At 43.4% G+C, this 27,004-nt stretch overlaps 1 non-coding gene across 1 annotated transcript; it reads left to right on the top strand.

The window, feature by feature from the left end:
• The first annotated feature begins 3,937 nt into the window (after nt 1-3,937).
• Nucleotides 3,938-4,101, top strand: LOC118592653. Its single transcript, XR_004946117.1, has one exon. It is a non-coding gene; the product is annotated as a U1 spliceosomal RNA (small nuclear RNA).
• Nucleotides 4,102-27,004: the final 22,903 nt, after the last annotated feature.

Genomic DNA, 27,004 nt, shown 5'->3' with positions numbered 1-27,004 from the left:
ACCATGTGGGAGCTGGGACTGAACGGGGTTTCTGCAGGGGCAGTCAGTGCTCTTAGTCACTGAGCCATGACTCTAACCCTGCCACACTAACCATTAATGCATCAGCCAATACGTATAAGCCTGAACTGGACGAGAGGAGGCTGTATGTGACTGTGTATAAATACAAGGGCACATATTTCACGGTGACACATTCCTTTAATCTCAAGAAGTTGGCCTCAGGTGCAGGGGGAGTTCAAGACTGGCCTGGGCTGCACAGCAAGACCATTCTAAAGAAGAGGTGTGTGAGGGTAGACAAAATCAGAAGCCTGCCTATATACAGCACTGCAGTTGACGACTCTGCCCAACGCTTTATTGGTGTCTTCTTTTTCTCCTTAGTCACAGACATGTACAGGTCTTTCTCCACCCTCCAAGGTAAACAATGAAAGCAGAATGCACAAGTTAAAAAATACATAAGCCGGGCGGTGGTGGCGCACGCCTTAATCCCAGCAGCACTTGGGAGGCAGAGGCAGGCAGATGTCGCAGTTTGATGCCAGCTGGGTCTACAGATCCAATTCCAAGACAGCCAGGGCTACACAGAGAAACTCAGTCTCAAAAAACAAACAAACAACCCCCCCAAACATAAATAATAATTTGTACTAATAAATCTCAGAATCCAGATACCCTTCACAGGGTCTCATTTATGAAGGCTGCATTAAGATTTCTCTGGATGGAGGCCTCTAATTATCAATGCTCCAGGAGACAGTGAGTCTGTCTCTCTCTCTCTCTCTCTCTCTCTCTCTCTCTCTCTCTCTCTCTCTCCACCATTATCCTGTTTTTGGGGTTTTTGTTCTGTTTTGTTTTCAAATTGAAATCAATCAAGGCTGATTTCAAGGTTGCATCACGTAGGCATAATTAGGCTTATTATTTTGAGCCAATCAGGCATAGTTCCTCTTTTTATAATAGTGTACCACTTCTTAGAAGCACCCAGAGACCTTGGTTCTTAGAGACAAGGGCGGAACACAGACGATGACCTAGAGAGGCAGACCTTTGGCCTCAATCAGAAGCTCATTGTGAAGGAGGAAAACGGGAACAGAAAAACACACAAGAGACTAGAATGTTTTATGCACTGATCCAACAAATGCACAAGGCCCCATGAAGCTGAATGCTGGCTGCAACAGGGGTAAAAATGCACTAGCCACCGTGAATACCCCAAGTTTATCAGCAAGGCCTACCCACCAAAAAACTTCTTGACAATATAAACATGGCTAAAATGTGACATGCATTACCCAGATTACAACTGCTTCAGAAGTTCAACCCCTCGGCTCAACATGTCCTGTGCCCCACTGTCTGGCCTAGGCCTCTCACATAGTCAGTCATGTGCCCCGCTGGCCTGGGGTCTCATGCAGCCACTCCCACGCTAGCTTCAGAATCCTGTTATTCGCCTTTCCTATCTGAGCGGAGAGCTCTTCCCAGTGTTGGGCACGGTCTGCTTTCTCAGCTTCCTCTCCCAGGAAATACCTCCCAGGAGATATTTCAGCGAGCCTTAATGAGGAGTCTCAGAGCGGATCACTGGTGCCCGATTCCCTTCATTGCTGAAGGAAGCAGGAACATCTGGTGTCTATGTCTATGCACGTCTGAAACTTCCTGATTCCCATTCTTCCCATCCAGAGCTAAGTTATCCGCCGGCCGCCACGATCCTCTCCCTTCACACCGCACCTATTCTGTGTATTTCTGCATGGCAAACACCACAAGGCTGATGAGATTAAAACACCATTATTACCCCAGTTTCCTCACGGTCTGGATTATGAGATCTGTTTGGGCGGGGCGGGGCGGACTTCGACTCTCCGGTGAGGCTGCAATGCAGACACAACCAGTACTGCAGCTATCCAGAGGCCTGAGGGGCTGGAGAACCCTGTCCCAGGTAGACTGTCCTCGCAATGGGAAGAACACTGCACGGGCAAACAGGAGGTCCAGCGCCTTTTAAGACCCACTCTGAGGTACTCACCACCATCATTGCCTTATTCTGTTTTCTAGAAGGAACTGACTAGACCCACACTGATAGGAGTGTCATAGTTTACATCTGTTAAAAAAAAAAAAAAAGAACCATATATTTTTGTGGAGACACACACACACACACACACACACACACGTAATGTTTTTTGAAATAGGGTTTCACTTGTGCAGCCCTGGCTGTCCCAGGACTCTCTCTGTAGACCAGGCTGGCCTCAAACTCACAGAGTTCCTCCTGCCTCTGCCTCCCACGTGCTGGGGTTAAAGGTGTGCGCCCCCACCACTGCCTATGGGCGTGTTTTAAAACTCGCACATTTCTCAAAGCAACTTTTCAAGGCTACTGGTCTTTCAAGCTACATCTCTGCTCTCTTCCTACTTTCAGGCCCACGTTTCTCAGAACAGTGATCTGGGCCCTTCCCTGCTTTCTTATCACTTACATTCAGCTACTGGGAGCCGTAACTGAACACAGCTGCTTCGAGAATACATCCAAGTGGGTACAGTGGCCGGGTGGTGGTGGCACACGCCTTTAACCCCAGCACTCGGGAGGCAGAGGCAGGCGGATCTCTGTGAGTTCGAGGCCAGCCTGGTCTACAGTGCGAGATCCAGGACAGGCACAAAGCTACACAGAGAAACCCTGTCTCAAAAAACAAAACAAAACAACAACAAAAACCCCAAGTGGGTACAGTGTTCTCTGCTGCACCACCTTAGCCACAGCCCAGCTTGTCATCTCCCATAGCTCTCTTCACACCTCAGCCAACAGAATTTACCACTCTGCCCCTGAGCCGTCGCTTAGACACCTGGCCTCAGCAGGCCTGGACCTCACCACCTCCTCATTTGCCAGCCTGGTCCAACCCAGAAGCCCTTGGTTTTCCTTCCCCCTTTCTCTCACTCCAGGGCACAGCGGCGGCCGCCAGCTTCACTGTTGTTGCAGCCTGCTTTTCATCATGGTCCTGGCGTACATCTCTATATTCCTTTCCACATCCCAACAGACTAAGTCCTTAATCTTTTCTGACTGAATACATTTACCTAAATGATTAAAATTTAATTTTGCTTTCATCAAAAGGCAAATTAAAGTCCCTGTAATCTCCAATTCTATTAAATTAATACATTGAGCTAAAGGGAATTGCAGAATGGTCTTTGCTTTAGAAGAATACAGATTTCTTTTCTATTATTTGAACAATTCTAATGGAATGATTAAAATTAAATAATGGTTATTCACCAAAAGGGTTTGCTTCTTAGATATGTGTGCATATAATAAGTATTCTTGCAATTCCTGGTCAATATGAAATTTCCATGGAAACAGATCTCACACGCTGGAGAAGAAAGGAATTGGATTGTGTTTGCACTGCATTTTGTGTTCTCCATGGAGCTACTAGCACGTTCAGGGAAACTGTAATTTAATACCACGTAAATAAGGACATAGTATCTAATGCTTCTTAAAATGGCAGAATCTGCTATTAATTTAAAATTTTTATTAATGTGGTGGCAATATAAAAGGAACTTTTAATATTTCTTGGCTCACATTCTAATTTCAGCAAGTACAATGCCTTTTGTCTCTTTGCCAGTGCTGAAAAAGAAAAGTTCAGTGCAGAAAGGGTGGTATTGCTATATTTAGCTACAAGTAAAGTAATTTGTTCTGGATGTCAATCAACTTTTTAAAAAAAATTTTTACTTATTTATTTATTTTTTTTTAGATGCAGTCTTACTATGTAGCCCTGGCTAGCCTGGAACTCACTATGTAGGCCATGTTCATGGTTGGCCATGAACTCAAAGTGATCCATCAGCCTCTGGCTCCAGAGTGCTGGGATTAAAGGAATGTGCCACTATGCCTAGTCAATATTTATTTTAAAAAATATCTCCATTCTACATACATTTGTCTTGCAATGAGATGCCAAATAATTTTGATTCCTGATATTAACCAAACAAAGACCATTTAAAAAGCATGTCTGTACTTACCTGGCAGGGGAGATACCATGATCACTAAGGTGGTTTTCCCAGGGCGAGGCTTATCCATTACACTCTGGATGTGCTGACACCTGTGATTTCCCCAAATGCAGGAAACTCGACTGCATAGTTTGTGGTAGTGAGGGACTGCGTTCGCGCTCTCCCCTATTTTTTTTTTTTTTAAAAAAAAGCATGTCTAGAAAATCTTTTTCACTGACTAACAGTACAGTGAATCTTTTTGTGAGTGCTGTAAAATATACCCAGGTTCTGAAAATCATTAGAAAACCTGTATGTAGCCGGGCAGTGGTGGTGCACACCTTTAATCCCAGCACTCAGGAGGCAGAGGCAGGCTGATCTCTGTGAGTTCGAGGCCAGCCTGGGCTACCAAGTGAGTTCCAGGACAGGCTCTAAAACTACACAGAGAAACCCTGTCTCGAAAAACCAAACCAAAAAGAAAAAGAAAGAAAGAAAGAAAGAAAGAAAGAAAGAAAGAAAGAAAGAAAAGAAAGCCTGTATGCTGAGAATTCTCTTCTCTATTTGTCTTTGGAATATTAATCTATCTTTGTAGAGAAATGTTCAAGAGACATCATAAGTACCACTGGATTTTCTTAAGATTTTCATGTATTACATATCAATTGTGGACTTTCATTTTTACATATCAAGGCAGGACATGATGGCACATGACTTTAATCTTAGCATTCAGAAGGAAGAGGCAGGTAAATCTCTGTGAGTTCCAGACCAGCCTGGTCTACATAGAAAATCCCATGCCAGCCAGGGCTACATAATGAGGAATCCCCAAGTCCTGTCTTGAAACAACAAAAAAACCAAACAAATAAAAACAAGCCAATATATCAGACAAAAGGAAAATGAATTAATTATAAAATCCACACATGCTCTTCACTAAAAAGCGCACAAAGACTGCTAAGTACCAAGAGGGCATGTCTCACACTGCTTGCTTCACAATCATAATCAGTGCTTGATTATAGTTTTTGTTTTTTTCAAGACAGGGTTTCTCTATGTAAGAGCTCTGGCTGTCCAAAACTCAATTTGTAGAGCAGGCTGGCCTGGAACTGACAGAGATCTGCCTGCCTCTGCCTCCCTAGTGCTGGGATTAAAGGCGTGGTGGTGGGGGTGGGGTTGGGGATGGGGGTGGGGGAGCTTCTTCTTTTTCCCTCTCCCTCTCCCAGTGCCTCCCCATATATACCTCTTTGTACACCACGTGCAGCAGGTAGGCCCTCACTAGACATCAGCATCTTCATGGTGGACTTCTCAGAACCTTCACCTGTAAAAAACACATCTCTGAACTTCATAAATTACCCAGTTTGTGGTATTCATTTTTAGCAACAAAAAATGGACTAAGAAACATTTATTAGTAGGAAATAAATGAATCAGGAGTATACCACCTCCTCTGTAAGTCAATTCTCTATGCCAAAACCCAGTTTGCACAAGAGAATCACACCCCTTACTCTGCCAGTGGCGAAGCTGTTGACAAGGAAAAGGTGACAGACAGCTGCCGATGGAGTACCTCCTTCATTTGGGCGAATTGCAGTCATTTTCTGGAAGTCACGCACCAGTGGAAATTTGCACTAGGCTGGGCAGAATGCAGCCAGCTGATAAGTCCTTCATCTAGTGTCAGTCTACCAGGATACCAGAGACTGGTTCACAATAAATCACCACAGGTTGATTTATAATAGCCAGAAGATCACTTGGCTCATGTCCTAGAGCAGTGATCCTCAGTCCTCCTAAGGCTGAGACCCTTTGATACAGCTCCTCATGTGGGGGGACCCCAACCACAACATTATTTCATTGCTACTTCATATCTAATTTTGCTACTGTTATAAATCATAATGTAAATATCTGATATGCAGGATATCTGATGTGACCCCCACAGGGTGAGAACAGCAGTTCTAGAGACTGGGAAGGGTTTTCTTGCTCTGCCATACATGACAAAAGACATCCCATGAGAAAGCCACAGGGGACTGAACTTTTACAACAAACTCGCTGTCTTGATAATGAGTCCACCCCTTCCCCCCAATAACCAGTCTACAATCTAATCACTTAAAACGTTTGTTCTTGTGCTGCAGGCTGTACCTGGCACCTTCATGCACCACCATTGAGCAAGTTGTACCTGGCACCTGAGCATGCACTACCATTGAGCTATCTCCCTAGCCCTCAAATCACCTATAAAATCCTCTCATCTCTCAGTATTTTGGCACTGATTTCTAATAGATGAAGTGTGAGGAACACATTCAGACACCAGCCAGAGGGCTGGCTTCATGCTCCGCCACTTTCTCTAGTCAGGGAAGAGCCGCCTCCAGGACTATGATTCTATTTGCACTTGGGATGTTTTGGGCTCCCTATATATTCAGCTGTTTACCTGACAGCTATCCCTACAGGAATAAGAGCTCTGTGTGTGGACTTTCCCAGTTACTCCTGTCTCAGCTGCCCTTGTCTGGCTCTGGTTGGAGCAGCAAGCAGCTCAGAAGCTTGAGATGTTTAAGCACTGACCTTCCCAAGGGCTGTGGGATTTGGTGGGGGGTGGAGGGTTTGTTCCATGAGCTAGGGACTGGATAGAGGGGTGCACTTCTCTGTTCCTCCCTTTGTCACTCAGCTGATCATTCATATACATTGATTCTCCTGGAATTTCTATAAGGAGAACTAGCCGCTTGTGGAAGGGTCTGCCTAGGGACCACCAGAGCTTGTGCATGCTGAATACACACTCTAACACTGAGCAGTATGTAAGACTCTGTGTATGTGATTCAATAGACAGTAGATGGAAGGTCCAAAAGAAGAGTGAGCCTAAAATCCAAAACTTGACAGAGGTAAAAATGAGTAAAAAATAATCAGGCCTGTGCACGCTCTTTAATTAAGTCAACAAGCCTCTTACATCCCTAAAGAATCTGTTACTTTTGGATTCACCCTCCATCCTTCTCCATCCTCCTCTGTTCTAAGGTGGGTCCGCAGGGACCATGTCTCTGTGCGTCTTTGCCCACTTGCACACTATTTTTTATTTTTGTTTTGTTTTTCTTGCAAGTGCAGTCCTGGAAATAAACTGGTAAGGAAATGAGGAAGGAGTATTTATTTCTCTGGCTCTCTCCTTGCCACGTAGCCATAAGCTGGTTCTTTCCCTGCCAAAAACTACTGTCTACTTGGTGGCTTCCAGAACATAGTTCTCTCCAGTGTTTAGCTGCCATCCCTTTCTCATGCCCTTTGAAGTTTAAGGTTGAGAATAACTCTGCCCTTCTTCATGTTGTATGAACGATTTCTTTAAATAAACAGCCCCTTTACTGAACTTTTCTTATGTACCTACTTTGAGGGGAGGGTTTCCTGGATGCTGGCAGATACAGATGGTATTGACTTTCTATAAGAAATCCTAGAAACATGTTTCTTGTGTTTGTGTGTCACAATTCAGCTATACAGTAGAAGTCATACCACGGAGGCAGGATTTTCTTTACAATCAACCTTCTCAATCTCCCAGCACCCCCTACTCCTCAAATTCATCATGGAAGCAAACTGCCTTCTGCCTGCACTTCCTCTCATCCTGGAGAGGACCGGAGATCCCAGGCATACTCAGGACCAGTGTGTCTGACTACCAGAAGTTCCGGTTGCTGGGTTTTTCAGTCCCACCTCCCTGCTGTCCACGCATCTTCCATGGGCTCTTGCAGTGGGATTCCGGACTTTTACAGCCAAGGTTACACTCATGGTTGGTACACGAAAAGGGATGGAGAGTGCAGAGTTAACATGGATGGTGCATCTAAGTAACCAGCACAAGTCATTTGCCAAGGCTTTCAATCACCCCACATAAACTTGAACACAGTGTATTCAGAACTAAAAGTCTCAGGTTAATCCTGAAAACAAAAAAGAATGTCATTTGATAGTCTTCAGACTCTAACAAAGACTCTGTCAAGAGATTATTTTAATTGTCCAAAATTAAGAATTAAAATCACGGAGTTAATAAATGCACGTTGTGAGCAAATACTGTCTACCAGTCATTTAAAATACTTAATTCTAAAAACCCTGAATATTTGGTATTTTATTGATGATGGCCGAGACTGAGCAAGGCTAACTGCCTCAGGCCACACTTGGGGAACTGGAATTTGAACACAGGCTTGTTTTAAAAGCTCACATCATATACTGATATATCTGTATGATAGAATATTGGGAAGCTCTTTAGACAACAAATTTGATGAGTATCAATATAGAGTAAAATGTCCATTAAAATGTAAATGCAGTATAATATTAAACATACTATTTGGATAAGAAAACAGAGAAAAACTACCTGACATTGTAGTCAAAAGATTTCTTGTGTCCTGCCCAGCCCACGGTCAGGACAAATCTCTCTCACCTGAAGCCTCTTATAAAATAATCACTCAGAGGCTTAATATAAATTACAAACTGTATGGCCTATGGCTAAGAATTCTTGCTAGCTAGCTCTTTCATCTTAAATTAACCCAGTTCTATTAATCTATGTATTGCCACATGGCCATGGCATTACCAGTCTGCTGGTATGTTGCTCCTTGGGCGGCAGGCTGGCGTCTCCTCTGCCTTTCTTCTTCCTGTCTCTCTCTTAGATTTCCTGCCTGGCTATAACCTGACTTGCCATAGGCCAGAACAGCTTTATTTATTAATAAAGCAGAGCTTCTTTATTAATCCAATAATAGCAAGACATATTTACAGTGCACAGAAAGACATCCTACAGCACTTCCCCTTTCCTGTCTAATCAAAAAGGAAGGTTTTAACTTTAACATAGTAAAATAACATATAACAAAACAGTTATCAAGTATCCAGTATCTAGTCTATTTGTATTTGGCAAAATTTAAAAAAATATTTTATCATCTATCCTATATTTGTGAGTCTAAAGTTTCATATCTAATTTATCTTTTATCATAACCAAGGAAAATTATAACTATCTAGTCTTCAACTACATCAAAGACCCCAGAAGGATATAATATTACCTAAGTAAACAGAAAGTACATAGCAAGCAACTTCCATAATTCTAGAAATGACAGAGACATCTGGCTGCCTGGACAGTCACCCAAAGTTCCTCTGCAATGTTGGGGCGTCTATCTTCAGCCTACAGGTCTAGAGTCTCTCACACAGCTTTCAATGAAGCAGGAAATTTTAAGGACTGTTCCACCCATTCTGGCAAAGTCCGTCAGTTGCTTCTGCTTGTGTCCTGTAGAATGTCTGGCAGTTTCTTCTGCGAAGCAGGAAACTGAAGGAGCATTTCACCTTGCAAAGTTCAGTGGTCACTTTCCTATGGGTCCTGCATGTCCAGTTTATACAGCATCTTGTCAAGTAGTCAATGCATGGGCAATTTTTTGCCCAGTAGCTAACTTTTTGCCACAAAGAAAGCAAACACCATAATGAGTTTGAAGTAAAAGTAATTGGTGTTGCCAGGAGCAGATGTGTCTCATTGTCCAAAAAAGTCTAAGTTTTCACAGTATTTTAAATGCCGTATTCTGTAGGTCTTTGAAGTATTTGAAGATTATCTATCTAGTTGACATATATCATTGTATACCTAAAAAACTAACATGACTATAAGTTTGATTATCATAGATGACTATTAATCTGTATTTCTTACTGGTAATTTTAAATGAGTTGCATAAACATAATACCTGAAACAAGAATAGAAATAAACATATAGTATAACAAAATTGATCTTAAATTTGCATTAATAAACCATACCAATGTAACGTATTTTGAAATTAACAGTTGTTTTTTTGGATTAAAGTAGATTCAGTAATCTACTTTTTCCCTCATCATTTCTATATCCTATCTTTCTTACTTTCTTTCTTTTTTTTTTTTTTTTTTTTTTGGTTTTTTTTTTTTTTTTTTTTTTTTTTGGTTTTTCGAGATAGGGTTTCTCTGTAGCTTTGGAGCCTGTTCTGGACTAGCTCTGTAGACCAGGATGGCCTGGAACTCACAGAGATCCACCTGCCTCTGCCTCCCAAGTACTGGAATCCCAGGCATGTGCCACCACCACCTGGCCCTTTCTGTTTTAGAAAGAAATTGGCCATGACCAATTACAACTTGTAATCAAACCCCTAAACAAAGACAAACATCCATAGTCCATTTTTTGGGAATGTGGTGTAGTATTCTGGGCTACTTCCTGCTGATTAGGGGAGCTAATCTTACAGGGATCCTGAGAAAATTCAAGATAATGGCCAAATCCTGGGAAGACTGTCTATAACTTTTGTTGATAGATACCAACTGTCAAGGTTCAGGAGGTCTTGCTTTATCATATCTGATCCATCTTAACCTGGAACAAATCCATAACCTCTTGCTCCCTGTAGAAACAAAAGCAGAGCCTCCTTTCTAAAGCAACATATCCTTAGATCCAAATTTTGTAGTCAAGATTATACACACACACACACACACACACACACACACACACACACACACACACAAATGTTTAACTCAGCAGCCTTTACAATCAAATGTCTCTCTGCAGTTAAAAATCCCAAAGACAATATGATAATCTGCAGTATCCAGATTCTTTGTGTAATTTCAATCCTTCCGTGGCTTAACTTTTATATTATTCTTATTGTCTCTTTAAAAACTTTATTTTTAAAACTATTTATTTCTTTATATAACTGTCTATATTCATTTTTCTCTCTCTTCCAAGCCTATGTATATTTTTATACACACTGTAAACCATTTAAAGTTTTATTCCATCTGAATCTGCCTTATTGTGACTCTATAATCCTTTTCTGACCAGAAGAGATTTTAAACTGCTGTGTGGCTAGGACCAACATGGCAACTTTGGCTGCCGACTCTGCCTCTTTTGGCTTCCCAACATGGCAGAGGTACCCAGGAGAGTCACGCTTACCCCACCAACTCTATAGTCCATGCTGCCACCAGGTAGCGTGCAGCTGGCCCACAAACCTTTTTTGTCTGTATGAGTAAAAGCTAAATCTGCCAAGCATCATGCTGCACAGCTTGGAAACACCTCTGTGTACTGAGGTGGGAATCTGCCATGCTGTGCTCAAGCCCAAATGCTGTGGCATCTCTGTTCCATGGTCTGCATAAGAGACACAAGTAGGAAGCTGTTTTTTGCTTCATTGTTGCATGTTTAGAAGATCTTTTAAAACTCTTTTAGGCCTTACAGAAATTCGAGAGCCCCAAGTTGGTACACCAAATATAGTGAAAGATTTCCTGTGTCCCACCCAGCCCATGGTTGGGACAAATCTCTCTTACCCACAGTCCCACAGCCACTTATAAAATAATTACTCAGAGGCTTAGTATTATTTACAAACTGTGTGGTCTACGGCCAGATTCTTGCTAGCTAGTGCTTTCATCTTAAATGTATCTATGTATGGCCATGTATTTTGTGGCTTTACCTGCATCCCATCACGTGCTGCTCCTTGGACGGCGGTCTGGCGTCTCCCCCCAATCTCCTTTCTCCTCCCACTGTCTCTCTTGGATTTTCCCACCTGGCTCCTTCCTGCCCTGCCATAGGCCAGTGCAGCTTTATCACCCAGTCAGAGCAACACATGTTCACAGCATACACTTTCCACATTCCACAGAATGTCCAAAGACATTCTACAACATGGCACTTCAGAGCAATGAGCTTTTGTAGATAATTTTTTTGCCTAAATACTGAGCTTTTGGGAGAGCTGTTGCACATACTTTACATTTTAGTTCTCAGTTCATTACTTATATTTGTGTGTTTATGTGGTGTATACATGTTCATGTGTCTGCAAGGTGCATGTGCCTGTATGTGGAGGCCAGAGTCTTCCTCTATCATTCCTACTATATATATTTGGAGGTAGGGTCTTGTTATGTAGCCTTGGCTGGCCTGGAACTCTCTATGTAGGCCAGGTTGGTCTTGAGCTCACCAAGATCTGCTTGCTTCTGTTTCCTGTGTGCTGAGATTAAAAGTATGTCCCACCACACTGGGCTTCACCTTTTATTAACGAAAATTCTTTGGCTTTATTTTGTGCATTGTGCACCACATGAGTGCCTGGTTCCTGTAGAGGTCAGAGGAGAGCATCAGATCCCCAGTAACTAGAATCAGATAGTTGTGAGCTGCCATGTGGGAATTGAATCCAGGTCCTCTGTAAGAGCATCAATGTTCTTAACTGTTGAACCAACTCTCATCCACCTTGTTTTTTTGAGACAGGGTCTATCAGTGAATCTGGGGCTCACTGATTCAGTAAGACTACCTGGCTACTGGGCTCTAGGGGTCCTGCTGTCTCCATCTCTCCAGCTCTGGGATGCATGCCACCATGTTTGGCATTTTATGTGGGTGCTGGCAATCAAACCTAGGTGCTCACGTCTGCACGGCAGTGACTTTATCAATAGAGTCACCTCCCCAGAACAGCTGATATCTTGTGTTGGGAATTACGTTCCTCAACTCACCAGTTCTAGATTTATTCTAACAGATTCCTTGGATTTTGTGTATGGGCAGAAAGTATCATTTCCACATATGTGAGAGTTTTTCTGCTTGGGTTTTGTTTTCTTCTTCCTTTTCAGTCTATATTACTCCCCTCCCTCCCCACTTTTTCTCCCTCCACTGGCTAAGACTTCCTGTACTGTATTGAACAGGCATAGTGAGAATGCACAGTCTGCCCTTAGTCACAGTCTTAAGAGAGGTACAGTCTTGGGGAAGCATCCAGCCTTTGATCACTCATGACTTTAGCTATAGGTTTTGACTAGGTCCTTTATCTTATTGACAAAACACCCTTAACTCCTAGTTCGGTGAAATTTATTTTTCATGGTCATTTGATTTTTAGAAATGTTCTACATCAGACAGCTGTGTTGGTTTGAAAGAAAATGGGAGTGACACTATTAGGAGGTGTAGCCTTGTTGACATAGGTCTGGCTTCGTGGAGAAAGTGTGTCACTGTGGGGGTGGGCTTTGAGGTCTCTTTTGTTAAGCTTTGTTCAGTGTGATACTCAGACTACTTCTCCAGCACCATGTTGGCCTGCATGTCACCATGTCCCACCATGATAATGGACTGAACCTCTGAACTGTAAGTGAGCCACCCGAATTAAATGTTTCCCTTTATAAGAGTTGTTGTGGTCATGATGTCTCTTCATGGCAATAGAAACCCTAAGACAGCCAACATATTCATATGGTCTTCCTTCTTTAGGCTGTTAAAATAACATATTATATTGACTTTCAAATATTAAGCCAGTCTTATACTTTCTGAAGTAAAAATTGCTTGGCCGTGATGTATCATATGTGTGCACATGTGTGTACATGTTATATATATATATATATACACATACATACACATATGCACACCTGAATGAATATTCAACTTCTTATTAGTGTGTTGGAGGTTTTGCTTGTCTTATAAAGGACAACAGCCTGTAGAGTTCTTGTAATGCCTTGCTTTGGTTACCATGGTAACAATGACCCCCTAAAATGAGATGACACCTGAGCCTTCTTCATCCCTATTCAGCCCTCTTTAATTTAGTTTGGAATTTGCAGGGAACTGGCCCCTTCTGTCTAAGTTGTTGACTTCATTCAGTTGTGGTCATATCACCTCACAAAATTATAAATTTATACAATCTATAATTATGTTCTTGTATTCTTCTACTGTCTGTGGAGTATGTGACAGGACAGACATGGCCTGCTTTCCAGTCTGGATGCCGGTAACTTGTGTCATCAATCTTTTGTTTTGTCAGTCTTGCTAAAAGTTTACCAATTTTATTGTTACAAAGAGGTATTTTTGGATTATTTTCTCCATTTTTAAAAAAGATTTATTTATTTATTATGTATATAGTGTTCTGTTTGCATGTATCCCTGCAGTCCAGAAGAGGGCGCCAGATCTCATTACAGATGGTTGTGAGCCACCATGTGGTTGCTGGGAATTGAACTCAGGACCTTTGGAAGAGCAGCCAGTGCTCTTAACCTCTGAGCCATCTCTCCAGCCCTTTCTCTTATTTTTTTTATTTTACTCATTTTTGTATTCTTTATTTCCCCCCTTCTGCTTTCTTTGAGAGTATGTTGTGTATCCTAGATCTCACATAACCCGGGCTGGCCATGAGCTTGCAGAACCAGGCTGGCCTCCACCTCCCAAGTGCTGGGGTTACATACGCGTTCCGCCACATGCAACCCTTTTGGTTTCTTAAAGTGAAAGCTGAAGTTGTTGTTAAATGTATAAACAATCATAATTTAACATTTAAATTTTATTTATTTATTGTTTGTTTGTTTGTTTGTGTATGGGTGTAGGTGTGTGCCACAGCACAAAAATGGAGATTGGAGGAGAACTTTCAGGAATTGGTTCCCTTTCCACCCTGCAGGTCCTGGGGATTGAACTCAGGATGTCAGGCTTGGCAGCAGGGGCCTTCAGCATCTTGAGCCATCTTGCCCACACAAAAACAGAATTCTTTTTTTTTCCTTTCCTTGTTTTGGTTTTTGGGATAGGGTCTCTCTATTATGTAGCTCTGGCTGCCCTGGAAGTTGCTCTGTAGACCAGACTGGCCTCAAATTCACAGAGATCTGCCTGTCCCTACCTCCTGAATGCTGGGATTAATGGCATGAGACACCATACTTAGCTAACAATCATAATTCTTAATAAACAAATTCCTTTATCCTTCTGAACTTGCACACACACACACACACACACACACACACACACACACACACACACACACACACACACACGAGCCTTACCACGAGCTACGCCTGCAGGCCTGGACTCTTTCCTCCATCACTTCCTCTGAAGTCTACTTTGTTTGACAACCTTTTCATGTGAGTTTGAGTATTACATCTTTTCCTGTTGAATTTCTACTTCATATTTGAAGTATGCTTTTTATTAGACAGCAAATATGGTCATGGGCTATTTAGTTGGTACACTGAAGTCAATTATATGTTACTGGGGTCAGTTACATGATAATTTAATATTACTGTTATATATTTGGGCTAAGGGCAACAATTTCACCATCTGCTTTTGGTTTGAGTCCACTCCTTCCTGTTTCTCTTATCTTGCCTTTGTCTGAGCTCCTTGGTGTTCACTGCATCTGTTGAGATTTTACTACACCTCTGTCCAGTCCTAGTGGTTCCTGGAGGATCCACTAGGGTAACTTTTCACTATCTACTGAGAAGCATGCATTACCACTGTAAGCTGAGCGTGAAGATGTAACATGAATCTTAAAGAGTCTTATTAATAAAACTCAAACCTGAGGCCAGTTATTGGGGTGAATGCTGGAAGATCAGAGACACAGAACAAGCCACAGTTTCCTCACCTCGCCAGTTCCTCAGCTGGTTTTGTTTCGTCAGACTGGAAGCTTCTGAGTCCTCCTCCCAATGGCTCTCAGCTGGACTGTGCTGCTCCAAAGCCCGAATACTTCTCCAGCCAAATGCTTAACTAACTAAATGCTTAACTCCTTAGTTCCTGGCCCTCACGCCTTATATACCTTTCTCTTTCTGCCCCCACTCCCTGGGGTTAAAGGTTGGGTTTCTGGGATTAAAGGCGTGGGTCACCCTGCTTAGCTGTTTCTAAAGTGGCCTTGAACACACAGAGATCCACCTGGCTCTGCCTCCCAAGTGCTGGGATTAAAGGCGTGCACCAACACCGCCCAACTTCTGTTAGGGCTTACTCTTCCTATTTTCTAGCCACCATTTTTGGCTTTGTTCTAGTGGCTATCTGTTCTCTGACCCCAGATATGTTTATTTCGGGGAACACACAATATTTCAGGGAACACAATACCCACCACATGAAGATCTCATCCCCTATGTACCCTTCTGAGCATATCACATCTCTAATCATCAAAGCCCATCAGACATTGTTGGGTTTTGCTTTTGAGGGAACTGTCTGAATTACCGGACACTCACCGTTGCTGTGGCTTACCCCTCACAGCCATGTTTCTCCTTTGTTTAAAACTTTCTTCAGCCGTTTACAGAGCATGTCTTAGGCTACGGTCTCTCCATTCTCCAGGGATGTTCACTTGACCTCAGTCCTAGAGGATGTTTGTACTGCATGTCGAAATCTGGAGTGAGCTGGAGTTTTGTCCCTTTCAGTACTTTAAAAGACATTTTGCTACCTTCATGGTTTCTTAAGAAAAAAAACCCACCACTGGGCCTGGGGAGATGGCTTAGTGGGTCACCTCTCCCACTCCCTTCTATCTTACTGGCTCAAACTCGGCCTACTGGCCTTGGGCGAGGGAAACCCCAGGCAATGACCTGTTTAGAATGGCAACTTACGTGACAAGGGGAATGGAATGTCCAATCAGGTGAGCAGATTAGAAATGATCTCTGAATACAAACAATTCAGTCTCTAGAACTCTAACTTGATGGCTGCTATGTAACTGGAAGACATGAAGACACACACACACACACACACACACACACACACACACACACACACACACACACGCTATGTCCACAAGATTCAACTATCCCAGCAGCAGAAATATTCAGACTTAAAAAGAGAAGTTCCCAGATGAAATGAGGTGGGTAACTCTGTACCTGAAAATAAGAAACCAAAATTCTTGGGCTGGGCATGCAGCCCAGTGGCAGATCACTTATGCATCTAACCCCAGGACCACCGCTCTTCCTCACAAATAAATGAAATACAGACAAATCTATTAAGAGTAAACTGTTCTAACTAAAGTGTGTTCACAGACATCTCTGCTGAGATAATAGATGTTTATCGATGCTCATAATCTAATCAATCCTAATGCCCGTACTTCCCTTTAATATCCTAATCTAACCTTCGAGATAATAGGCTGCTACAAAGCCATACTCTGTTCACACAATGATGTTCACAGTACTATTTACTATTATTTCTTCTTATGTGCTCCTATGCTGAAGGTGGGCAGTAACTAATTTAGTCAAAGGAATTTAAAATATTGCCCTCTGAGACTATGGTCTTTATGCATTGCACTAACTCACTGGTGTCGATGTGTTTCCAACATAGGGCTATACATCCCATTATTATGGTTGGTTTTAAAGACCCTTGAGTAGGGAACCTCACCTGAAGAACTATCCTGATAGATAAGGTAAGGCCCAGGCTGTGGGCGGCACCTTGGGGTAGCATCCTGGATAGTTCGGAAGGGAGCTCACTCTCACCGCTGCTGGCTTGGCCTCCCTCTTGCCTCAAGTTGATAGGCTCTCCTGCTGCTGCTGCTGCTGTGGCTGCTTACTCTTTGCTAACAGAAGAACCAGCACTTCCAAGCTCTCATCGTGGAATAGGGACCAGTGGCTATTCCAGAACCTTCCTGGTACCAGACTGAGATCACTGAGGCTGACTGACCTCATGGAGTAAGTGGCCATCGGGCACCCCACCCCCCAACCCCCGTGAGAGACAGTCGGGACTACTCTGACCATTGAAGCACCTGGCCTCAATCATGCTAGACTGGGACACTTGGCTGCCATGGCAGAGAAACTCACAGTAAAGCCACTCGGCACTGGAAGAAGTTGTTAACTTCACTAGTCAAAGCTAATCACGCTAGATTTCAGCATGGTGATTGTTTAGGCATGCTCTCTAGAGGAACAGAACCAGGGGATATATCAGAGTTGATCAAGTGAGCTTTAAAATAGGAACAAGGCAGATCATACCTGAGACACTGAGAACTCAGGATTTGGTCCTTGAGGCTGAGGGCTTCAACAGTCAGAGACGCTCCTGCCCTGCCTCCTGAGCACAAGGTTACAGGAAATGGGCCACCATGCTTGGTGAACCGATAGGACTCTTCCTGATCTGGAGACTTAAACAGAGAACTGTGAAGACTTAGTTGCTAGTGACAGACTGAGGGAAAAGGCCCGGGACAAGTCATGACCAGAACAGCCAACTGTGCCAACGATGGAACACCGGCGTTCCCAGTTTTGTGCCCAAAAGATTACCCAAATGATCTGCTTTAGAGACGACTCCTGTGACTTTTTTCTTCGTAAGACATGGCAGCCTTTAACTCCTAGGATCTAGGTGGTGGCCTTCCTCTCTTGCTGACTCAATGCTACCTATAGTAAAGCATCACTGCCGGGGACAATCTGGTCAAGTCCCCGCTGGCACTCCTGGTCCCACCTCCCTCACTGACGCCTGAGTACCAGACCACAAGTACTAAGTTTTTCCTACCAGACACACCTATGATAAAGAGCATACATTAGGCACAGTAAGGTTAACAATAATTAAATAAAGCAAGTTCAACTCCATGCAACCCTACAAAAGTTATGCAATTATGATCTCTCTGTCCAAGTGCTAACCAGGCCTGGCCCTGCTTAGCTTCTGGGATCAGACAAAATCAGGTGCACTCGGGGTGGTATGGCCAGACTGGCCTCTCAAAAACTAATGTACTGTACTGTACTCGCTCGTCTTGTGATATGAGGTGACACAACGCCCATCTGACAAGGTCAAATGAGAGGATGACTGAGCACTTGTCACCACCTGTGGCAATCACTTGGTAGTTCAAGGTGACGAAGTCAAGTTCAACTTTGTAGCACAAAACTCCATTTCCTTCTTTACAATTTGTTTTTCTGAGACAGGGCCTAACACAGCCCAGGCTGGAACTTACTGGGCAGGGAAGGTGACCTTGAACTCCTGATCCTCTTGCCTCCACTTACCAAGTACTGTGCTGTCCTGCATGAACCACCATGCCTAGCCTTTACAATTTCAGGTAAAAGATTTGTACTTTAGTAACTTGGGCACACAGTATTTTTCTCTCCTTACAAAGTCAAGAGTTTTTGTCTTATCACTTCAAGGAAGCATGCCATGGCTTCTCTTCACCATATTCAAATTGTCAGAATCACTACTGATGAACACTAGGGCCATTGCTAAGCAGAAGATCTTAAATGCAGGTACTATGGTACCTTAACAGCTGATGATAATGCAGACAGACAATAAGATGGAGGGAAACCTGAAGAAGCCTCCCTTCATTCTTTTAGTGACTTGCTCTAGATTGACTCTAAGGTCAGGAACGAAGGCACATCCACCTTCCAGCACTCAGGAGGCAGAGGCAAGTGAATTGCAAGTTCTAGGAGAGCCTCGGCTATCCTTGTCTCAAAAGGTCACTAATTTTAAGATGGCAAACACTGTAGCTTCCATGACTGCAAGACTGGGAGGCAATGGCTAGTTGAGTAACACAGCTAACTAAGGGAAACAGCATCTGGATCGTGGACGTGCAGGATTAAGGGATGATTCACAACCTGTGAAGGATGGGGCAGAAGGCAGGAGATTCTGCCCTGCTATGCAGAATGGTGCATAATTTACAACTTAGAAATCATTTATTTCTGGAACTTTCAATTTAACATTCCAGACTGAGTTGAGCATGGGAAATGAAACCACATACAGTGAAATGTAGATGAAAGGGTCCGACTATATGCAGCAGAGTGAGCATTTGGACTTCCCAGAAAAGGGAAGAGAGACTGAAAGAATTTAGTAATCTCGAGGCTGTCGTTTCTGAGTCCTGGGACAAGAAGGCTTCATCTAGTTTTCAGAAGACAGAGCCTGCAGAGAGCTGAGAGCCTATGCAGGGGCCTGCATGAGCTAGCTATCTGGTTTACTGCTTAAGTTTATTACTCAGAGAGTGCAAAATGGTGGCCGGGCAGTGGTGGTGCACGCCTTGAATCCCAGCACTCGGGAGGCAGAAGCAGGCAGATCTCTGTGAGGCCAGCCTGGTCTACAGAGTGAGATCCAAGAAAGGTGCAAAGCTCCACAGAGAAACCCTGTCTCAAAAAAACAAAACGAAACAAAAAGTGCAAAATGGATGGATGCGGGGACTAGGTCGTGTTGTTAAAGTACTCGAAAATGTCACCTTGAAGTGTGGAATGTGAGGCCTCTGTGTAGAGGAAGTTCTTCTCTGGCTGTGTTCGGGTGGTTATTGAGTGTTCCTAAGAGTAATAAGTAGGAAAAGGGCTGGTTTCCCTGTCAGCATACTGACTTGCATTTGATCAGCTGTTGTTTCCATTTCAAAACCTGGGCCTTCTAATTTAAATCCCACCAAATGCACCTTCTTCTCACGGAATTGGGGGTGTCTTGAGACCAGAAACGTGTCTGAAAGTACAAACTTTCAGTCAAAACCCTGGTCTTCCCTTCTACACCCTGCAACTGATGTGGTACCAATTTATGAGCCTTCCTGGAGCTGTAAAGTACAAACTGTTACCCTCACCCGACTCTGAAGTACTGGGAAATTAACACGTGGCCCTGTACGTAATAGTTAAGTACTCTGCTAATGGCTCTTTAAGATTTTATTTTTACACAGGATCTAAGTTGCCCAACCGGTCTTGAATTTGTCATTCTTTTGCTCAGCCTCCAGAGTAGTTTAGGAACACAGGCCTATACCACCATATCCAGCCTAAATTCGTTACTTCTGACAGCCCCTTGTATTGTGGGATATTTGTACACTGTGTGAAAATGTATTGTTGTGATTGGTATAATAAAAAGCTGACCGGTCAATTGCTAGGCAGGAGGTATAAGCAGGACTTGCTGGCAGAGAGAGAACTCTGGGAAGAAGGTGGAGTCACCAGCCAGACACAGTATGGATAGTGTGGAGAGATGAGGTAACAAGCCATATAACAGAACGTAGATTAAAATAAATGGGTTAATTTAAGTTATAAGAGCTAGTGGGACAAGCCTAAGCTAAGGCTGAGCTTTCCTAAGTAATGATAAGTCTCCGTATCGTTATTTGTGAACTGGTAGCCCAAAGAAAAATCTGTCTGCACCTTTGCACTCTGCTTAGGCCCCTTTCTTTTTTCCAGTAAGACTATTTTAACAGCTCCCATCCACTGCTGTCTCTTCCCCACTCCTGGGGCTTGAGGGCTTTGATTTCTCAGTTTAGACAGCTTTCACAGGAAACAAACCCATGTTTAAGTGTCTCAAGCTGATTCGTTTTTAAATTGAGAATTTTGGCTGGTGAGATGGCCCAGCAGGTCAGATGTCTGCCATCAAGATTGACAAGTGACCCAAATCCAGTATCCAGAATCTGCATGGTGGAAGGAAAGAATCAACTCCTAAAAGCTGTCCTCTGATGAACACACACATGTGCCTAGAAACAAATGTCAAAGGACTACTTTAAATCAATGACTACAGACTATTTAACACGAACACTGTTCACAATATATTCCTTTCTTTTCAGTATCTTTGGTTTTCCTGATTGAAAAGGAAAAAATATATTTTAGGGCTTGTTTTTTTGTTTTTTGTTTTGTTTTTCCAAAAAGTAAAGCATGTTGATTTGATGATAATCAAGTGAGGTCCTCACAAACAGGCTGGCTTCTGCTCCTCTATCAAGTATGTCATTTACTGATTCCATATTAATAAAAATAATTGAAAAAACCCAGAACACTAAGATATTAGTAGATGTTACCGCTGGACAGAGGGACTCATGATTTCTCCTTACAAGTACTTTATGTTTCTATTCCCCACTACTCATATGAGGGATGGACAGCAGGGGACAAACATCAGGAGTTGCTTCTCTTACTCCACCACTTGGAACCTGAGCATTGAACTCAGGGGGTCAGGCCAGCAGCGAGCCTTTTCCCACTGGGCGATTTCACTCACCCCTTTCAAACATTTCTAACTAAACATATTATTATTATTATTATTATTATTATTATTATTAACAATTTTAGAAAAGTAACCCTCATAATCTAAAAAAGTTGTGTATGTGTGTCTGAGCACGAGACTAGTGTTGGAACTAGTGTTACAGTGTTTTTGAGCTGCCTTACTTGGGTGCCAGGAACCAAACTGTTTCTAAGAGCAAGAAGCACTTCTAACCACTGAGCCATCTCTCCACTCCACAAAACCTCATAATCTGAAATTAAAAGGCTCAGGCTTAAAATACACACCAGCTGTTGGAACTTGTTTTTTGCATTTTCTCATTAAAAAATTCAAGAATGATGGAGTTAAAGGTTCTGATGTCTACAAATAAGAGATCTTAACATTCTCATCATGGCTAAATGGGTAAATATAAGTATAAAGTTTTCATCAGTTATATAATTTATGTTAAACGAGATAAGCTTTAAGCAGTTCATAAATGAGCATCCTCTAGACTTGTTTTTTCTTTGCTCATTATTTAACTAGTTGGTCTGGAAATGTCTGACCTGAAGTCTTATGTGGCTTCCAGGCATCCGAAGTTTTATTCTCCCCAAACTTTGTGATTCTTATCTGCTGTCTGAAATTATAAACAACATAGTTTTGTGTCAAACGTACTAATTAATCCCGATGAAGTTTTTTAGTCAAAGAAAACAATATATTTTCGTTGCTTTACTTCAATTTTTTTTTTCCTGTTGGGGACTGAGCCTTTAACCTGGATCAGACAGCTCTGTCACTGAGCTAACACCACAAGCCAGACTGTTAAACCCCGCATTCTGCATTCGCAAACCAAGCCTCCACGTCTCACTTCAGCCGGGCGTGGCAGCACAGAGCTGTAATTGTGCACTCAAGAAACTGAGGTTGACAGCACCCCAAGTTCCAGGCCAGCCTGGGTTACATAGTAAGAAGCCCTGTCTCAAAAATAACCTATCAGCATTTCTACTCAAACGTCGGACTAAAGCCTCAACGCCCAAACCCATTCGTTTTGAGCAGTAATCACTCCAGAGCCGGTAATCAACCTTCATCCCAGAGCTTGGTCGGGCCCTATCTGGTTTTCCAGCGCAGTGACTGCTACGAAGGGGGGTCGTCCAGCAGTCTCGGGGTCTGGCTGGGGCGCGCTCTCACCCCGGTGCTCCTGGCCCTTCAGGGCGAACCTGAGCCCGCCTCCCTCACCGCCTACCCCGGGCCTCGGAGGAAAGCCTCCCTTGTCCTGGGGCCCAGCAGCGCGAGGACCACGGACGCGCCCAGCGAATTCACATCACTCATTCCCCAGCCACGTCCAGGCGTGGTGCACACAATCTGCTCCGCCCCGCGCCAAGGGCGCCCGGGCCGGGCCGCCTCTGCGCGTGCGCAGCGCCTGCGGAAAGCGGCCGCTCTAGGGACTCAGTGTCCTCCCGCCTCGTTGGCAGGGGCGCTGACGCCGCCCGCCCTGTGCGCTGGAGCGGGAAGGCTGTTCCCGGTGTGTCCTCACGCTCTTCTCACACACCTCCGCGCAAACACGGCGCAGGACGCGCTCACTCGAACGGGAAGCGGGGCCGCTCTGCCCCAGAAGGCTAACCTCCTCCCTCGGCGGCCACGGCCTCCGCCCATGGCCCACAATCCCCCGGCGCGGGGGCGTGTTTCCGGTGGCGGGGCTCGGAGCCCTGCACCTTTCCTGCTCCGGGAACGGTCCAGGCAACGCTCCTCCCGCCGCAGGTTAATAGTTCTTCCCATCGCCTCGTCGTAAGAATGATGCACTAAAAAAATTCCAGTTTGTTATGCTAGCAGCCTTCCAAAAGCACACAATTATACCCAAAACATTCAAGCAATTAAAAAAAAAAAAGTCGGGAGTGGTTGAGGCAGGAGGATTGCCGTGAAATCGAATCCAGCCTGGGCTACGTAGCGAGACTGTCTGAAAAACCACGGAGGGGGAAGACAATGAATGGAGTGATCCCTACATTAGGGAGGCTGAAGTAGGGTCAGTGTTAGCTTGAGGCTGGCCTGGGCTACCTAGGATGGTCCTGTCCACTTGGGTGGGGCAAGAAACTCAACCCACCGGGATGAGAGTATTGCCTGCCTGCTATCTATGTAATGCAGAGCTTTCAGATACGCACAAAGAGGTATTTGGTGCATGTTTCTCTAGGTCTTATAAACATTTAAAATGGTTTGTCTCTTTTAATTGTTTAAAGAATCCCTGGTTAGTGGACGTTTGAGATATTTACAGTTTTTCATTTCTACAAGCAGTGATAGGTTGCTAGGTCAAAGGGAGCACACATTTGTGAAATTCTGAATGTTAACAGTCTCCCTGGAAGTGGTTTTTTGTTTGTTTGTTTGTTTGTTTTGTTTTTTCAAGACAGGGTTTCTCTGTGTAGCTTTGCAACTTTCCTGGAACTCACTTGGTAGCCCAGGCTGGCCTCGAACTCACAGAGATCCGGCTGACTCTGCCTCCCGAGTGCTGGGATTAAAGGCGTGCGCCACTACCGCCTGGCATGAAGTGTTTTTTTTATTAAAGTACGTTTTCCAATAAGAATATAAGAATGTTGAGTGAGTGTGTACCTCATTCCATTAGTAATCAGTCTTTTAAAAGGCTGTTGTGTAAATTCGTATTTTGTTACCTACATATAAACTGAATATTTTCCATATGTTTACTGGTTCTTTGTGAATTGCTGGCTTATAATTTCTGTTTTTTAAATTTGAAATATTCACATTTTAAAAATCTACAGTGCTTTTGTATATTAGCAATATTAACTTTTATTTAAATGTTGCAAAAATTGCTTGGTTATGAAATTAATCTGCTAAGATAGCCAATCTTCTAAAATAGCCAGTAAGGTTTGGTTTGTGAAGGAAGGTTTTAACTTTTGTGTATATGTCAGCCTTCTATTTCCACCTTAACTTCCTGCTTAACTTGTTGCATTTCCTTGTACAGTTGCCTGGGTTTTAATATACATGTGCACACACACTGTTTACTCCATCTGAAATGTGCTTAAAAGGAGCAAGATTAACCAGGCGGTGGTGGCGCACACCTTTAATCCCAGCACTTGGGAGGCAGAGCCAGGCAGGTCTCTGTGAGTTTGAGGCTAGCCTGGTCTACAGAGTGAGATAGAGGACAGGCACCAAAAAAACTACACAGAGAAACCCTGTCCCAAACAACAAACAAACGAATGAATGAATGTAATAAAATTTAAAAGGACCAAAGGGACTAGAGATGTAGTTCAGTGATAAAGTACATAACCTAGATATGGTGCTCAGTATTGCCAAAACAAAAACAAAGAGAAAGAAAAAGGGAAGAATCTAGCATACATACGATTTTTTTAGTGAATATTCAGTCATCTTTACTGATTGAAAATACTGCTTTGGCCAAACAGTGGTGGTGCATGCTTTTAATCCCAGCACTCAGGAGGCAGAGGCAGGCAGATCTCTGAGTCTGAGGCCAGCCTGATGTACAGAGCGAATTCTAAGACAGACAGACAGGGCTACACAGAGAAACCCTCTCGAAAAACCAAAATTAAAAAAAGAAAAGAAAAACAAACTCTCTCACTGGCCCTGTAGCTCTATTTTTAAGGTTTTAGTGGTGTGCATCCCTGGGTAACAGGTGCAATGGCCACACTTCCCAGCACTTGGGAGGCAGAGGTAGGTGGATCTTTTTGAGTTTGAGGCCAGCCTGGTCTAGGAAGTTCCAGGACAGCCAGGCTGTGAGTGGGACCCAAGAGTTACAATTTTGACTGGCATTTGTTTCCTTTGTCTTTTTTTTCCCCAGAACTGAGGACCAAGTGCTCTACCCCTGAGCTAAATCCCCAACCCTGGCATTTGTATTAGTTACTTTTCTGGTTGCTGTGATCCTGGGGGGAGGCAATTTATGGGAAGAAAGGCTTATTTCAGGTTGTATTGTGTGGATTATTTTGAAACTATTATTATTTTGTTTTTATTATTTGTATAATTTATTTAATTTTATGTTTATTATAGAATATAAACATTAATTTTTATAATTATATAAATCATGACAATTATTTAATTGTTATTAAAATTATTATTTTGAAGGGTGGGGAAGGCATGTAGTAGGAACGGGAGGCAGCTGGTCACATGACATATGCAACCAGGAAGCAGAGACATGAATGCTGGTCTCAGCTCCCTCTTCTTTTCATTCAGTCTGGGCCCTCAGGCTGTGGAATGGTGCCACCATATTTCAGGTGGGTCTTCCTACTTCAGCAACTCAGTCGTGAAAATCCCTCACTGCTGACATGCCCAGAGCTGTCAATATTAACAAGTTGACAATATTAACTATCACAGGTTGATCCCTTATCAACTTGACAGCCATATAACTTTAAAAAGCTTTTATTTATGTGCATTGGTGTTTTGCCTGCATGTATATCTGTTTGAGGGTGTTGGGGTTACAGACAGTTGTGAACTGCCATGTGGGTTCTGGGAATTGAACCCCGTTCCTCCAGAAGAAGAGCTAGTGCTCTTAGCTGCTGAGTTGTCTCTCCAGCCCCCAAATATATAACTTTTATGTCATGACTTTTCAACCCCTGCGGCCACTGGCTCTTGCCATCTCATAATGCTAAAGGCATTCAGTCCAACTTTGCCTTCCACAAGGTGGAATCCTCCATGACTGCCCTCAAGACAGCTTTCCTGCTGTCTCAGTGAAGAGCTCCAGGTTTCTCTTTAATTGCACTAATCTCTTTAACAATTATGGGGCTTTCAGACATAGCATGTGTGTAATTTTAAACTTGCTCACACTTGCTCCGGATTTTGCTCTATATGAAGATCCAGACGAGCAGCAAACAGTGCCCATGACACAGCATGAATGCAAGCTTGTTTTGAGATTTCTTCCACCAAAACATTCACCCGTAGCTTTTGAATTTGTGTCAATCAAGTTCTCAGGATGTGGGCAGAATGTAGTCCTTATTCTCAGAAACCTTGTGAGCTGATCTCCATTGTCACATTTCTCTTGGCAGTCTGGTCTTCCAGAGTCCATGAAACGCCCCAATATGTTCTGCTTACAGGATTCTAGAGATCTTCTAAGCCAAAGTTCTAAATACTTCTACACTCTTCCTACAAACCATTTACATTGGCCTAAGAACTCCATAATCATGGTTGCTCCGGCAACAGCTCCACTTGTAAGTGCCTGCGTGTCAGAACAGGGTCCAGGAATGGAACTGTGGGAGAATTCTGAGTGTTTGTGAGAAGACGGCAAGAAAACAAGAGTCTTGTCACCTTAGTTCTTCAAGCCATGGAACTGTTCTCAGAATGTGTTTCCATGCTCCTCCCAGGCAGGTCTAGCAGACAGGAGTGAGTTTACTTCAGATTATTCATTACGAGTGGCTATTGTTGTTTGTATATATGCCTCTGTGGAAAAACATGTTTTTGCTATGTGCAGCTTGTGTTTGTACACTTTACTTGTGTGATCTTCTAACCCTCAGAGTATAAATTGATGCTCTGAATGAAGTTGGCTATCGCATGAGACTTTAGTCTGCCTCATTTATTGGCTCCACTCTCCCAGCACCCCCCTCCCCCAGCGGTGACACTTTCTGTCTAGTGTTCTGCATTGCTGTGATGAGACACCTGGTGAGTCCCGGGCTGAAGGATTTACGTGTAGTTTTAGTGGAGGTGAGGTCT

This window comes from Onychomys torridus, chromosome 10, assembly GCF_903995425.1.
Source record: "Onychomys torridus chromosome 10, mOncTor1.1, whole genome shotgun sequence".
Taxonomy (NCBI): domain Eukaryota; kingdom Metazoa; phylum Chordata; class Mammalia; order Rodentia; family Cricetidae; genus Onychomys; species Onychomys torridus.
The sequence above is the reverse complement of the archived record's forward strand: the minus strand, read 5'-3'. Positions and strand labels throughout refer to the sequence as shown.